Source organism: Trachymyrmex septentrionalis, unplaced genomic scaffold (genome assembly GCF_001594115.1).
Source record: "Trachymyrmex septentrionalis isolate Tsep2-gDNA-1 unplaced genomic scaffold, Tsep1.0 scaffold93, whole genome shotgun sequence".
Lineage (NCBI taxonomy): Eukaryota > Metazoa > Arthropoda > Insecta > Hymenoptera > Formicidae > Trachymyrmex > Trachymyrmex septentrionalis.
Window position 1 is genome coordinate 40,267 of NW_017306121.1, and position 11,804 is coordinate 52,070.

The following is an 11,804-nucleotide window of genomic DNA, read 5'->3' on the forward strand; positions in this document are numbered from 1 at the left end:
ATGGTCTCCGACACACAACCAGACGAAAGGAATCTATCCATTCTCCCATATATCAAAGGAACAACAGATCGAATTGGCAAGATATTAAACAAACACAATATTCGAACTATCTTTAAACCATTCAAAAAGATAGGACAAATCTTAAGAAATCCTAAAGATCAAAGACCTTCACTTAGCTCCGTAGGAGTACAAAATACTTTGTTCCTGCGGACAAATATATATTGGAGAAACCGGGTGAATTTGTCAACGGATTAAAGGATACCAACGTGATGTCAGGCTAAAACACGCTACGTAGTCAGCATTATCAAAACACAACATCGAAACAAGACATCAAATACTGTTTCATAAAACGACCACAATAGCCAACATTACTTTCCAAGAAAATATAGAGAAACTATAGAGATACAAAAACATCCTAACAATCTAAATAGAGATAATGAGTACAACATAAATAAAATATGGAAAGCCATTCTCCCGGTTATTGAAGGCTAACAAATCCCCCTCCTCTCTTTCCCCCTCATCCACAATTCTTTTCTTTTCCCCCACCACTCCAACTAGTAGCGTAATATAAAAAGAAACGGCCCGGAGGAACAGCTCAGTATCAGTTGCTCTTCGCTCTGATGATGTGGATTGCAAGGTATACGAAACGTTGACATTTCAAGAACGGATCTGGACACGAAAGAAACCCGCGAAACGCATAAATTTTATAATTAATAATTTAATTAATAATTATAATAAATTTAATTTTTTCCTCATTCCCATCTTCCACCTTATTTCATCCTTTTACTTTCTCGCCACTATTTATTTACACCTATTAATATTTTATCTAATAGCACAATTAAATAAACAAAACTTAACAAAAATTAAAATAATTTATGAATAAAATACATAAAATAAACATTCCTTCAATCGCCTCTTCCCTGTTAATATTTCTTACTGATGAAATTTCGGCTCCTTATTAGGCCTCTTTCTCATAGTCCAAATTATTAGAAGATTATTCCTTTTAATCCATTACTGCCCACATATTAATATTGCTTTTAATAGAATTGTTCACATTATCCATAACGTATCAAATGGATGAATTATACATAATATTCATATAAATGGAGCTGCCTTTTTTATTTGTATATACATCCACATTAGATGAAATATTTATTAATTATTAGAATTCATTTAATTTAACTAATACATAGGTTGCTGGAAAAGTTTCTGCAAACAATATGAAAAAAAAAACATGTAAAATTCGGTAAATGACTTTTTTGTTTTTCGAAGTATTCGCCTTTAAGATCAATACATTTTTGCATACGCTCGAACCAATTTTCGAAGCATTTTTTCCACTCTAAGGCTGTAACCTCAGAAATCAGTGTACGAAATGTTTCAACAGCTGCTTCAGGCGACTCGAATCGCTCACCACGCATCTTATTTTTAATATTTGGGAACAAAAAGAAGTCATTAGGTGATAAATCAGGTGAATACGGACAATGAGTCATCAATTCGACATTATTACTGGATAAAAAATCAACGGTTTGACGTGCTGTGTGACACCTGGCGTTGTATATCATAATGAAGGATGATACGACAATTTCGGTTTGTTCTACGCAATTCATTTGTGACTTTTGGCAAATAAATTGTTGTATACCAATCAGTATTTACAGTCCTTCGATCCTCTAAAGCCACGGTTGTCACATGTCCGATATAACCGAAGAAATCATTTGCTTGGCAGCACTGCGTGAACAAACAACTTTTGTTGATTTCAATTCATTTTGAAATACCCAAACAGTGGATTGTTATTTACTTTCAGGCTCATACGAATAGATCCATGTTTTGTCCCCAGTAACGATATTGTAGACCAAATTTGACCGACCTCGGTTGAATTTCTTGAGCATTTCTTTGCTCCATTTAACATGAGCCTGTTTTTGAGCTTCGGTCAAATTGTGTGGAATCCAACGATTGCAAAGTTTCCGTACGCTCAAGTGATCATGCAAAATCGTATGTATTCCTTTCACGTCAATGCCTAAGGATGCCTGAATCTCGCGGTATGTTATATGCCGGTCTCGCTCAATCATTTCACGCACAGCATCAACATTAGTGGCAACAACAGACGTGAATGGACGACCTTCACGGAATTCATCACTAAGAAAGGTATGTCCACGCTGAAATTCGGTAAACCAATTATAAACAGTCCTATTGGATGGTGCTTCATCCCCAAAAGCCAAATGAAGTCGATCGATGCATTGTTTCGGAGTTAGATTACATTTATAATCGTAAAAAATCATTGTCCAAAAATTTCCATTTTTTGACAAAATAACTTTTTTTGAATTACTATGCAAACAAAGCTAGTTGGCTTGAGTACAAACTGTCAATTGAATTATAGGTTAAAAATATCTAATTTTACGGATATGATAGTAGCACAACGTTGGTATCACTGGAAGTACTAGATTGCAGAAACTTTTCCAGCCGCCTACGTATTACATAAGCTATCTAAATGTAAAATAATTATTAAATCAATATAAATATTATAATACTAAAATGAACAAAAATATATATAAATATATGCAAATTATAGTGAATATACATAATTAAACTTTTTTCAATAAATTTAATAATTAAAATTTTACCCATAAAATCTACTCAACTTTTATCTAATCCTGAAACTATTAATCCTAATATATATTAACTGGATTATAAATTCATCTATACAATGTTTTCAAAAATCACATTAGACCTAAAAAAATACATATAATAATATATAAAAGCTATCTTAAGGTAATAATTAACTCTATTAAGATTACTTCTATTAAACAACATCCTAAGGTAGTTAATTTTATTAATAGAAATAAATAAATTATGTATTATAATAATCAAAATAATCAAAATAATCAAAAAATCAATATACTCTACTATAACTTTTAAAAATATTATTATAATTATAGACGCATTAATTAATTTATCTTTTTTAATATATATATATATATCTATAAAATTTTAACCTATTAAAAAATAAATAATGAAAAAATTGTTCTGAATATGATACAGTTAATAATAAAAAATAAAATAATTAAAATAAACATAAATACATTTACTCTCTTTCTCTATAAGTTATTTCTATAATTAAATCTTTTCTATAAAATCCCGATATAAAAGGAGCACTCCATAATGCCAAATTTAAAACTGATAACCTTATTATTACATAAGGAATCATTTCATTTAAATTTCCTAATAACCGAATGTCCTGAGTATTTTTCATTAAATGAATAACTACTACCCGCAGCCATAAACAATATAGACTTAAAGATAGCATGTACTAATAAATGATAGTAAGCTACTATCCCATATCCAAAATTCAAAATTATTATTTTTAATCCTAGTTGACTTAAAGTGCCATCATTCCCGATATAAATATAGAACTAATAGATAAGAATCCTAAAATAACTCTTCCATTAGCCTCTATCAAAAACTTATTAAAAGGAATTATTAAGTATAGCTGTAAGTTGATGAATGCACCAACGCAGAAACTGGCATGGGGGCAGCCATTGCTAAGGATAACTACACAGAAAAGGGAATTTAAATCCTTTTAGTAATTGTCGCCAATATTATTAACAGTATTAATTATTTCTTTTCTCTAAATATAACTAAATCCCACTTCTCAATTATTATTATTATTGAAGGTTAAAAAATAAAAAGCATACTCGTACAGCCAAAGCTCAAGATGTCAATAAGTTTAATATTATTATTTTAACATGTAGACGTTTCGGTCAAGATTTGACCTCTTCAGTACATAAATCCGTTAAGTTTAAACAAAGAACATATTTTTACAAATAACAAATTGACAGATAGTATAATTTTAATATTTCCTATTTTTACAAATTAGTCCGACTCAATATACGTAATTAAAAACTACATTTGGATCATTCAAATACATAATTCGAAGGATGATTGTAACATTCGTATGTACGCATTTTTTTATGTCTTTATCCGAATTATACGCAATACGTTTTCATTGGTCTGCGATAATAGTCGTCGAAATTCTATGGATAGAAGTCTCCTATATTTGCAAAGTTTTTCATACTTATTATCTTCATATATAAAATGCAAAACAAGCCGCACGCGAAGAGAAACACAAGTACCAATTTCTATTATAACACAAATTCAATTTTTTAAGTGAGTTAATTGTTATCTTATTTTCTTGTATGTAAAGCCATTAATTTACTAAATTTGCTTAAAGAAAGATATTTAGAGACCTTTCTTAAACTTAAGAATGAATTTGACAAACTTACGAGTATCTTATGGCGCGGAACTCGTCCAACACTTGAACACTGTGATATATTTTTTTGATAATTTGATCTGTACTTTCACAATGCCTCAAGCTCGAAATTGTAGGTCTATTTATAGTGGGAACAAAAAGGAGAAGGAGGAAGTTAAGAAGAAGGAAAGGGAAGTGGAAGAATTTTAGAGTGGGACTAAAATTCTTTTTTAACGAGAGGGAGGTAAAGGTCTGGAAACTTCTCAGTATCATTCTGTTTATTCAATCCATTTTTTTGTGTTTTTATGTGAATCATTTCAGAGATCATTCTTTTGTAATGCGAGCGTTCAGAATCTAAAATTTTTGTATTCAACCAGTCCATCTCGTGATCAGTTTCAATTCTATGACTCGAGATAACCGAGAGGGAATTGACAGTTTTTTTCTTAATATCATTTATGTGTTCTTTTATTCGCGTTTTTAATTTTCTTTTTGTCTGTCCCACATACGAATAATCACAATCTTTACAATTGATCCGATATACGACCTTGGAAGCTTCATCTTTTTTTATTTTATCTTTTCCAGTTTTTATAAATCTATTTAAATTATTCATCGGTTTATATACAAATTCAAATTGAAATTTTTTTAAGTGCTATGTTGAATTTCTCTGAAGTATTATTTAAATAAGGAATCGTGAAATATTTTTTCATTACCGTAGAGTTACCGTTAGAGTTAATATTCTATTCACTTGTAATATTAAAATTCTTTTTCCTGGAAAGAGTTTTTATTCTATTTTTTATGGTCTTAAATACAAATTGTAGAGGATACCCGTTGCGGAGAAGGGTGTTAATTAAGAATTCGATGTTAGTGTGATGGAATCTTGGATGGGATAGGAACATAATTTTGTCAAATAACATAATCACCACTCCCCTTTTATATACAAGTATGATAGGGTGATTAGAGAAAAAATTAAGATATCTTCTCGAGTTAATAGGCTTTGTATACAAGTCAAATATAATCCTGCCCTTGTCGTACAAAAGTTTTACATCCAAAAAATTAATATTTATTAATATTTATTAATATTTATTATTATTATTCTTATTGTTACTAAAATTCCAACATTCTTAATTCGATTACGCAATACCGTAACTATACCTGAATTATAAGAAATTTAATTATGATAATAAATAACTAAACAATAAGATACTATCCCCAATGCATCTCATCCAATTAAAATTCTAACTACATTAGGTCTAATTACTATTAAAATTATTGATAGAATAAATAACTAAATTATATAAATATAATTAAGGTCAATAAAAACATTAATAAAGGAAAAAAATATATAATTAAAATTATATACTCTTTTAAATCAGAATTATAAATCTTATTCTCATAATAAATATTTTTTCCATGATAAACATATAAAAACAAGTACAACGAATATGCTCTCCTAAAAAAACAAATTAATATTAAATACATTAACTGTTCCGGAATTATCGTTAAGTTTCATGTATTTTCGGAGCAAGTAAACAGCTCATCGACACCGAGCTGTCAAAACATGAGTATATCTTGCTCCTGTTCTAATCACGCTGTCTGTCTCAGATGGTACGCGACCCCCCTCCCCTTGCGCAAATCCCGAAAAGTTGACTATCGCGCATACTTTCCGTGTGCGAATATTCAGTTCGCTGCCCGATTCCGATCGATAAAGATTACATAATCGATACTCATTCTCAATGCTACTTCTCGAATTAAGTGCAAACCTACCGAATTGTCGTCGCGTATCCTCGGTGTTCTGTCACTTGCCGTGACCGGTATACGCGTACCGCGAGACATTAAGTGCATGAGAATAACCAGAGTTTCCGACGAGATTTGCCGGTCTCGTTATTGCTCGCATTTTGTCGAACGGTTGTGAGAAATCACTCCAGTCATAAAGTGTGAAATACCAAGTGTGCAATAGCTGTATACGCATCTACCGAACGCATCAATCATCGCCACGATTGTTACGAGCATCGTTTACCACTTCAAAGAAATCGTTATTCATATCTATAATAAATCTAACTTATTAAAACAAAGAGAATCGTTGTCATTACACGTCGCTTTGGCGAGCGAGCTTTCCAGATAAGGTGACACCAGCGACACATCACAAAACACCAACATTCTCTCATCTCATTTCAAAATTCTTATTAACATTGTTATCTCACCAAATAAAATTCAATGTTAGAGAAAAAGAAAAATTAACATTATAAAATAAAAACCACCATATAATAACTGAAGGTAAATTACTTACTATCCTTTTATTTAAAAACAACAGCCGCCTAGAACCGTTTGTAATATAAATTTACTATATAAAATATTCCAGATGAACATAATCCATAAGAAATTATTATCACGTATCTCCCTAATACCCCTACTTTAAAGAAAGTTATCAAACTGCACAATATTAAATTTATATGAACCACTGAAGGATAAGTTACTATACTTTTTATATCTACCCAAACTAAACATAAAATTCCAGTCATAATTCTACCGATAATCCTTGTACTAAAAATAATATACTTATATTTCACCTTAATTTTATAATATTTTTGTTATAGCCGAATTAACCTATATTTCCCCATCTTTAATAATACCCCAGCCAAAATTATAGACCCATAAACAGGCGCTTCAACGTGAGCCTTAAGTAATCAAATATGAAATAAATAAATAGGCATCTTAATAAAAAAAGCCATAAATCATTAAAACTCCCAAAAAAATAAAATTATATCCCTCCATAACTTTCACTATTAACCTAAATTTTACAGTCATTCCATATATATATATATAATATATTACAAGTTTGATCCTCAAAGAATCTAATCATTCCTCAAAATATGGACCAAGGCGATATGTCCCCGAACAATGCCATGTCTATTCTTTTCATTTGTTTAGTGATTAATTCACTGTCTGTAAACTTAAAAATTTGTGAAATTAGATTATTATATACGATAATATACACAAATATTCTTATTACGTTCTCTGACATCGTCAAAATCACTTGTTTTTTACTTCATTTGCAATCAACAAATTTAAAAAAACAACTACTGCGTATCACCACAATAAACTTTTTGCGTTTTTTTATTCATTAACTCTCATTTTATTTAATAAGATTATTACTGCATTACTGCTATAAATTTTTACACGACCAATTTTACTATTTTAATTTATTGACTTGGAACATTATGATAAGGGGAAAAACGAGAATACCATTACGAAGCAATATTTTATAGATTTTGAATAATTTCATAATTATAATGTATTTACTGTAACATTGAGAATAACCCGATTGGCGTCGAAACGTTTATAATTATTTTTATATTTATGTTTTTAAATTAAACGTTCTTTATTACATAACTGGCTCTTAGCCCTTCAATTGTTCTATTTTATTTTATTCTACAGAGCCTTATTATTACTTATTATACACATATGTATTTATATTGTAGTATTAAATGTTAATTCAAGTATTGTACCTCAGTTAATTTTTCAATCTTGTCAAATAAATCCTTCAGACTTTGTTCATCTGCTTCAATACAAAAATTATCACCGTACTCATCGCAATTTTTTACAGAATCCATAATTGTAAATAATAACAAATTATTAAATAATATGTGAGCACGTTGAAATGGATTCTTGCTACAAATAATTTGTATTAAACGCACGTAATGAAGGTGTGTTTTATACTTATGTATATTCTGAATATGCTCCTTGTAACAAATGATTATCATCACTTGTGATGCTCTACTACCTTGATTGATCTTCGTGCCCTCGGTCTTTCATCGGTTGTACTTCATGTTATTGGTTGACAAAGAAAATATTTTAATTCACAGAAAAGAAAAGTTAATTTTATTTAATTTCTTTTTATTAATTATTTTTCATTTTTTAAATTTATTTTTTATTTTATTTATATATTTAAATATATATTTATTTAAATATTATATATTGCCGATAAGGCATTCTCATCAGGACTTGATTAAGTTATTTACAATATGATTAGAAACGAGACCATTTATATTAAAAACTTTAAAGTACGAAGCGCCTACCGGTCTGAGTATTAAGATGTTGAACTACTATATAATATATAAACAAAATAAACAAAATAAATGGCGAAAAAGAGTCGTCGCATAATATATATAATTAAAGATAACAGTCAAAGATACATAAAATAAAATAAAAAGTACAACGGCGTATATTAAAATATAAAACAAACAAGTTTCGGCTGCTGGATTGAGCCCTCCTCAAGTGTAAAAAGAATATAATATAAAAGATATAAAAAGAACATAAAAGAATACAACAGAGAAAGATAATAATAAATCGATAACATTCAGTGACGCAACATTTTTAACGCGCGGAAATCAGCAAATGTGATGGATCTCGGCGTAGCTTAATGTTGTATGTGCGATAGGGCAATCAAACCGATGTTAAGAGACATAGTCAAGTGCTGACTGAAAAACGGAAAAGGAAGGGAACTCATAAAAGACAAGTAAACTAAAAAACTTTAAAACTTAAAATCAAAACACGCCGCAGATAAGAAGCCAAGTGCTCACTCACCAACGCATCCGAACAGGAAATGAAAATCGCCGCAATGCATGACAAGTGTGAAAATCCCTGACAATGATAGGGATGTAATCGTCGAAGTCAGACATGTCAACATCGCACATGACACCGAACGCTCGCTAAGACGGCACGCGACGCACTGAGAGAGGAGACGGGTCGACAGGATCGAAAGTCAGACTTTGTTTATTATCGGTAGATATGCCTTATTAAGACCCTCGGTGTCGGTCTGTAAATTGAGACTGTAATTGAGACTTTAAGATTTGGGAGAATTTGGGAGGATTATTTGTTTCAGATTGATTGTGTGAATCCGATAAATTCATCGGCTCTCAATTTATTTTTGAAATATTAATTCAATTTAATTGAATGTATATTAGATAGTAGTTCAACATCTTAACACTCGACCGAAAAGGCGCTTTGTATTTAAAGTCTTAATATTTATATAGACGGTCTTGTTTCCAATCATATTGATTATCTAAGACTTTTTCAGAATCTTTAACTTTGAAACAATGAAGTTCAAGATGTGACTAAACATATCTATGATGTGGCGGAAGAATAAAATCATCCGTAAGAATATTCTTTTCGTTACCTATTAATAAATCATTTATATTTAAATGTATAGGTTCCTCATCATTTTTTTTCTTCATTTTTTTCGAAAATTTTAAAAAAATCATCATTTATACATACACGCACGCACACACGTACAGGTACATAAACAATATACAAAAACATACTTTAAAAGTATATTATGATTTTTATCTTACCGAAATGCTTTAACAAAATTTGAACTATTATCGGTCGTCGTGCAACAAACTTTGTTTTGTATATGATATTTTAAAAAGATAGAATTAATTTCCTTCGCTAAAATATTATATATGTGTTTTTCTTGAATTCTATGGAAAGCTAATGCTGCCGATTCTCTTGTTAAAGTTACTAGATTAATCCAATTATTTACATATAATTCCTTCAGAAATTTAAATTAAATTTAATTAAAGAAATATTGAACAATACAAATAGTTTTTAAATATAAATGCGAATTTTTGCTGAAATTGTATTTATGTTTGCATTCAAATTATTTATTGTAATCTTATTCAAATTCTCAATTATGATCTTAACAAAAATTTTTTAGTAGAGGTCAAATAAAGATAGCCATAAGAAAACATGTAGAAATCTTAAAAAATATGAATATAAAATATCACTAACTAAATATGAATATAAATTATTACTAACTAACCTTTTTGCCTTACTCCATAAATCTGCTATAGTTGATACTAATCTTGATTTCAGCTAATTTGTTATCTAGAGCAGATTTCATTTTAGTATATGCTTGACTGAATTTTTCTTTTAACGTTTTTTACACATCACTTGAATAGCTAAAGATATTTCGATTTTGATCTTATCAATGGTGGGAAATACCTCAAGCCGTAATTAGATTTTTCATCAATATGCGTGAGCGTTTACAAGAAGTCATTTGAAGACGAGGTGAAAATACCAGATTTTGAAGTATAAATGTCACGCACTTCCCTCACACACGCACGCACGCACGCACACACACGAGGTATAAGTCCGACCGTGTACACCTCCCCGTGATACACTTCGGGTAATGCTAATAGGACGGCAAAATTTTTAGAAATTTTCAGAAAAAAGACTATATGATGCACTATTCACTTAATGAAAAAAATTGTAGCATAATGATAAAAAATCATTTTAAAGAGAAAATGTTAAACTTTACGTATAATTAAAGAAGTTATGGCTTTTTTTTTTTCGTACATCGCTTTGCGATCATTCTTCGCGGAGATATGTGAAATTTGAATTTGGTTTTTTAATGCTGATTTTAAGTGACTCTAATTTTGTTCAATAGCTGCATGCAAATTTCAAGATACAATAACTTCGTCAAAAATTGTCATATCGGGATGTTTAAAAAAGCATTTTACAGGTTAAAATGTCTACTTTTCAGATCGCTACTTAAAAAACGATCTCATGGAGATTTCATGAAATTACGCAAACATAAATAAAGATACAAAATCTCAAAATTTTTTACAAAATTTGCGGAGTTCCACGGAGTGGATTAAAAATTGTATACAAATGCGATTTACATCATTCAAAGGAGCAAATCTTTACCTTTAATTTGCTTTTTTACGAAGCTCCGTGCGATTTTTTTTCATCAAGCTATTCAATGTTGAAGCAAAAGGAGCATTTTTGCTTCAACGTTGAATAACGTTGCGACGCGGCGGCTCAGCCGTCAAGCGTTGAGCGGTAATAGGCGGCGGGGGAAAAGAAAGCGATGCTTCAAAAGTCAACCCAAAATGTGCAACTATTTCCGAGCCTCGGAAAATTTAACATACTCCACAACTGTAGGAAGAATACTGAATCACTTCAATAGACAAATAAAAAATTATTTGTATATTGCACAACATATAAAGGCTTTTTAATTTGTGAATTATAAAATTATATTGACATCATCCTTATAATTATATTAATTATCGCATTTTTGCGATTTGATTCATTATCAGAATTTTTATACATTCGGATGATAGTTATAAAAGAAACATTTAACAGAAAGTATTGATCGACATCAAACGTAACATTATTATAAAAACATAATTTCTTTTCGGATATTTTCTAAAAGTAAACAGATTCATTTACATATAAAAATACTGGTTTTTTTTATCTATTCTAAGTATTAAATCAACAATTGTAGCAAAAATAATTCGACGCATACTACGCACGCTACGTTTCCTTGATATATTAGGTGTACAAAAAAGTTCTGAGCTTTAGATTTGATACAACCGAAATAACAATTTAAATTTTATATATCTTCCCGCCCTTTTGGGGTTTTAAAACAGTAACATTTAACCTCCTGAAATGCGATACGGTTTGGCGTTTGATGCACATAACCTCAAAAATCAGTAGTGTTCACGATGGCAATTACAAAAGAGCATATTCGATTTTCCATCCACTTCGCGTTTCATCT